This window comes from Lithobates pipiens, unplaced genomic scaffold, assembly GCF_037356315.1.
Source record: "Lithobates pipiens isolate NorthernLeopardFrog02 unplaced genomic scaffold, aLitPip1_a1.2 Scaffold_8, whole genome shotgun sequence".
Taxonomy (NCBI): Eukaryota; Metazoa; Chordata; class Amphibia; order Anura; family Ranidae; genus Lithobates; species Lithobates pipiens.
Window position 1 is genome coordinate 180790277 of NW_027507903.1, and position 6000 is coordinate 180796276.

Consider the following 6000-nt stretch of genomic DNA (forward strand, 5'->3'; position numbering starts at 1 on the left):
TCATCAGTCTGGGCAGCAGACAGAGGCTCATCAGTCTGGGCAGCAGGCAGAGGCTCATCAGACTGGGCAGCAGGCAGAGGCTCATCAGACTGGGCAGCAGGCAGAGGCTCATCAGACTGGGCAGCAGGCAGAGGCTCATCAGACTGGGCAGCAGGCAGAGGCTCATCAGACTGGGCAGCAAACAGGAACACATCCAGCTTAGCAGCAGACAGGAACACATCAGTCTGGGCAGCAGGCAGAGGCTCATCAGACTGGGCAGCAGGCAGAGGCTCATCAGACTGGGCAGCAGGCAGAGGCTCATCAGACTGGGCAGCAGGCAGAGGCTCATCAGACTGGGCAGCAGGCAGAGGCTCATCAGACTGGGCAGCAGGCAGAGGCTCATCAGACTGGATAGCAGGCAGAGGCTCATCAGACTGGGCAGCAGGCAGAGGCTCATGAGGCTGGGCAGCAGGCAGAGGCTCATGAGGCTGGGCAGCAGACAGAGGCTCATCAGGCTGGGCAGCAGACAGAGGCTCATCAGACTGGAACGCAGGCTCTGGCTCTTTAAATTGGAATGCTGGCTCTGACTCTTCAGACTGGAACACCGACGCTGGTACCTCCGGCTGAAACTCTGGCACCGGAACTTCAAGCTGGGACAGATTGGTGGGTGTGGAGGCAAGTTAGGTTAATGGCAGGATCGTATTGGTTGGGAAAAACTTTCGTTTTTTCTTTGGCTTAGCCACTGAAGCTCTGTAGGTGACAGCGGGACTGTAGGTAAGGGGTGCAGCAGACTGGAAAGGAGGATTGGGATATGGTAGAGAAAAGGTAACAGTAGCTGGGGAAAGATCTTGTGGGTTTGTAGGCAGCAGAGAAGAGGCAGGTGGGTTTAATGCAAGATAGGTACAGGGAGCAGAGACCAGAAATTAGTATTTGGTTGGGAACAGCGTGTACTGGGCTGCAACTGAGGTTGACATGGCTGATGGAGAAACATACATTTGGGTAGGCTAGTGTCTGATGACAGAGGTGGTTTGTTTGGCTGGGGCCGATTGCACCATGTCAGACCATGCCAAAAGTATAGGTTGTACAAACTGTAGTTTTAAATCTCCCTGTCTCACAAAAGACTGAGCAGACACAATGCACTCAGCAATCACATGTAGGGAACAGGCTGAGTAGTGCTCACAAAAATCGGCAGGATCATCTTCAAAAAGCCACACTAGGGATACACCTTGTTTCACATTAAAAGGAGGAGTGAAATTATCATGGCCCTCTGGAATGCAGGGCAGGGCTAGCTTGATCAAAGGCTGCACCTCCCCAAACAATATATAACCCTAATCGACCAGGGAGTGAGCCAAATGGATAGCTGCAAACAACTGGTCACTAGACCATCCTTTCAAAGCCTGGCGGCAATAATCACTACTTTCATATGACAGCAGATAAAAATAAATAGCCTCATCAGCATTCATGTTTGCAACTAAACTGAAGTAAAATGGTACCCCTGTGCAGCCACTTCTGGTCAGGAATGGCCCTGGTATTCTGTCAAAAACCAGATGTGACCAGAACTGTGTGACTGCGACAAAGTGAACCAGACATAAATAGGTGAAAGTAAGTAAATGTATTATTAAAGTAAATGCATATAAATGTGAACACACCACCAATACAAACAGAGTGAACAAACTGAACAACCAAGTAGTGATAACCCAACCGGCATTTATAGCAAATGGGACTACCAGAATCATAGTAAAGCCAGGCCAGGAGATCAGCAGATGGGGGGGCCAGGAGTAAACAGACAAGGAAACAAGATGGAAGGAGTCAGGCTGCCGGGCAAGGATCCAGAGATACAGGAACAGAAACAAATAGGCTTAGGATACAGGAACCATGGTTCAGGATCAGGCTTAGGCTAACAAATAAACAGGCTGATAATATCAAACAAATAATACCAGGGCAAGGTGTGTGTGCACTTGCCGGGTAGTTATACTGTAGCTGCTATCAAAGTAATGTGATGCCTGATTGCAGAAGGTAATATCTGCTCCACACTGCCAGAATCCCTTCGCTGGTGGATGCCAGTACTGCAGCCCAAAGATGACATAATTCCAGCAGGGAAAAGCTCTTCTGACAGCTCCAAACTGCCAGGAGACACCTAAGAGAAGTACCACCGCTCTAAGCAGATCCAGAAAGCACAAAAATAGCTTCTCCAGGCAGAGAGATCCGGATGCGAGCCACAGCATGCAGACAATGTAGGTAATTAGAAGACCCTGGACAGCCGCACTACAAAACAAAATCAGTGCCTTTATTCAAAAAATCACAGGAGCACTATGAGTGACATCACAGCAAGAAGCAACAACAGCTAACACATTTCACACTAGTGATGTCCCTTGTAGTGCTCCTGTAATTTTTTGAATAAAGGCACCGATTTTGTTTTTGAGTGCGGCATCCAGAGTCTTCTAATTACCTACATTGCCAGGAGATACCTGCTGGTGGATCTCAGTACTGCACGCCAAATTATCAATATTACCAGCGGAGGGAACCTTTCCTGACATGCTCTCTCTGCAGCATCTATATCTCGCTCTCTCCGTCCCTTCTTGTCATTTTCATAGTCTGTGTGAAGCTGATCCTCTCCCCACCTCTCCCCTCCTGAAACTAACAGCAGAGGAATGTGAGCCCCTCACACTAGAGTCCCTCTGCTTGGGAGAAAGACCTGAGAAAATGTGGTTTCTATTTGTTTGTACTGTTGGTTAATTGGTGAGCGGACACACTGGATACCTTCACTGCCATTGTGCTATTGCTGGTTGTCCAGTACGTCCCTATACCTTTAATGAGGGATGAGCTCCCCCCAGGCATACCTGCCCTCAATCTATTTATTATATATGTGTTTCAACATGGGAGACTCTCAAAAGATATAGAGTTAGGACTGCAGTACACTAGGGTGCTGTGAAGTGGCCCTGCAGGTTACATTTATTACAATATATTACATATATTTGCAAATGTGTGCAAACTAGACCCTGGGTTTTAACATGAACTGTTACACAATACAATTTGATTTGTTGCAGGCTGGCTGGTAAGTGAGCTGGGAAATTTTCTTTGTTGTTTTTTTTCACATGCATCACTCTTCCATGTGCTCCTTGCTGCAAAGGTCAGTTATAGCTTGGGGCCATTGCAAATCTGCAGCAGCAGAATGCTTGGTAGCCATACCGTCCAGTGAAAACTATGAGACAGGGAAAAATTTGTGTTTGCACACAAATTAAATCCATCTAAAGGCCCGTACACACGGTCGGACTTTTTGACAACAAACATGCAAATTAGCTGTTTTGGAGCAACATCCGACTGTGTGTATGCTCCATCGGACAAACTTTTTCTGTTTTCATCGGACTTTTGTTGGCTGTGCGAACGGACAAACTTTCTGGCAACAAAAGTCCGATGGAGCAAAGTCCGACCGTGTGTATGCAAAAGCATCGGACTTTTGTACAAGGTACAAACACGCATGCTCAGAACCTATGCAAAAGATCAGACTACAATAGAGAAGTTCACCAAAGGTGGCGCTGGAGTCATTGAACTTCCTCTTTTGAAGCGGCGTCAGTACGTTGTGACGTCATTACGTTCGTGTTTGTTGTCAAAAAGTCCGACCGTGTGTATGCAATACAAACTTGTGGACCACGCCCTTTGTACAAAAGTCCACGGAAAAGTTTGTACAAAGTCCGATCGTGTGTATGGGGCTTTATTTAACAAGATTCGCTTTCTGAAATCTGAAAACAAACCTCTACTGTACGTCAGACATTTGATTCAGCAACATTTAATTTTAAGTCAGGAATTTCAACCACGCTCACAATTACAAAAATCTAAAAAATATCTAAAACCTATAACAGAATAATATGTATACACTATAACTAGTCAAAATTATAATATAAAAACACAACTAAGTGAATAATAAAAATGTACTCTATAACTCATACAATAATCAAGTGTACAGAAAAAAATATACATATAAAGTACTCAAAAATTATATATAAGCAACAGTTCCTCATAAAGACGTAGTAATGAGCATAAGTGGTAAAGTGCACAGAATTTTTGTGAACAATCAGAAATATTATGAATAAAGTGCTCAGAAATTATATATAAGAAAACAGTTCTTCATCAAGATGTAATCGTGGGCATAACAGTCCAATAATCATAAGTGTTTCTTCTCAAGAAATCCTATGCGGGTACAAGAGAGAGAATTTCCTTCACCAACACCGTGCTGATAAATGGTAAAAATGCACGCTTACCAAATCCCAGAATCAGAAAGGCATTTGATATCAGAAATCTTAGGGGTCATCACACAGGGACATCACCTCGTTTTCACGTGGTTGGACCATTCATAAAAGGCAAGCAAAGACTCCCATAGCGTAAAACCATAAACCAAAATCTTTTATTCCATAATAAATAACATACTCACAAACATAAAGGTCAAATCAGCGTTAAGAAAAGCCGGCCGGCAAAGCGAACGCCCAAATGCCACGTGATTTACGTCAAGACCACCCGGGCGACGCGCTGAGGCATCACGTTTTATATACACAAACTAAAACCAAGCCTCGTTCTGAGCTGAGGGGAGGAAACAGGAAATGATGGAAAACAGGAAGTACATCACACCAACATGGCCGCCACATGACACCACAGGCTCCATATTGGGTAAGGGCAAAAATTAACTAATACAAAAAATTTTTTTTTTATAAACTTTAAAAACAGAAACAGCAAAACTTAAAAATAAGCAAAGCAAACGCCCAAATGTCACGTGATTTGCATCAAGCACGTCAAGACCACCCGGGCGACACGCTGACGCATCACGTTTTATATACACAAACTAAAACTGATTCCTCATATGGATTCAATTGAATATAAGGAGAAATCACAATCTCTCTTAAAGATTTTAGAAAAAGAGGAACGTGAACAAAAAATGAAAAAGAAAAAGAAATATAATAGGGATTTGGGTGACTACCAGGGAGGCGTTGTTTTTGAATGGCAGAAGAAAATTCTGGCAGAACAGAATGAAATGCAGACAGATGGGGTAACCCTTCAGTCTCAAGGAGGAGGCAATGTCCACCACCCAATGGGACCCCCTATGGGGAATAGAGTCCCACACCATAATGGACCTAAACCTTCCTTTAAGGGTAGGGGAGGCTATCAACAATCCCCTTATAAAGTTCAAAAAAATCAGTTTAGAACACAGAATGCTTTTTCACCAATTCCATACCCTCCGCCCCCTTTTCCCCCTCCCCCACATCGTCCTCCGAAATCTAACTTTGGAGGAGGTGGTCGAGGGCGGGGGAACTTCCTCCATCCCCCTTTTAATCCAAATTTCTTACCCTCGTCTCAGATGTCAGGGTCATATACCAATGGATTATATCACAATGTCTCCTTTCCCCAAACGCAGGGGTCATACATCCATGGTGCATACCAAAACACCCAGCCCCCTCCTTTTCCAAGTTTTGTACAACCAAGTGGTTCCTATAGTTTGGAACATTTGGGTGGATTCCCGAATTTTGGAGGGCAGCCCAATTATAGTGGACCCTCTAATTTCGGCTCCTCCCATTTTCCGGGTCCCTCTATTAATGGCAGTATTTCCAATAGAGATGATTTGGAGTTTGGGATTAGCACACAGAATAGGTTTTACCCATTGCGAGACCTAAATGGCCCAAATGCGGAGAGTGAGGCCAATCGAGTTGATCAACAAAACACGGCTACAATGGGCCCTCCTAATAACAGCTCGAATTCCAGTATGGGAGGACTGGAATACGCAGGTTCAGGGCCTCTTTGCCGTGAGCCTAACCAGTGGGGTTTTCACAAACCGGGGCAAGGCACCAAGAGAACTATAGACAGAAAAGAGGAACTAGAGGAGGAAGAAGGGTACAAGCTAAAGTGAAAAAAGCCGTAGTAGAAACTGGTATTTTTAATTTAAGTACAGCGGAATTAACCCAATCAGAAAAGACTGTACTCGATAAGGGTTTAAAATTCGCACCTCCTCGCCAACTCAATAAATTTGAGACTTAT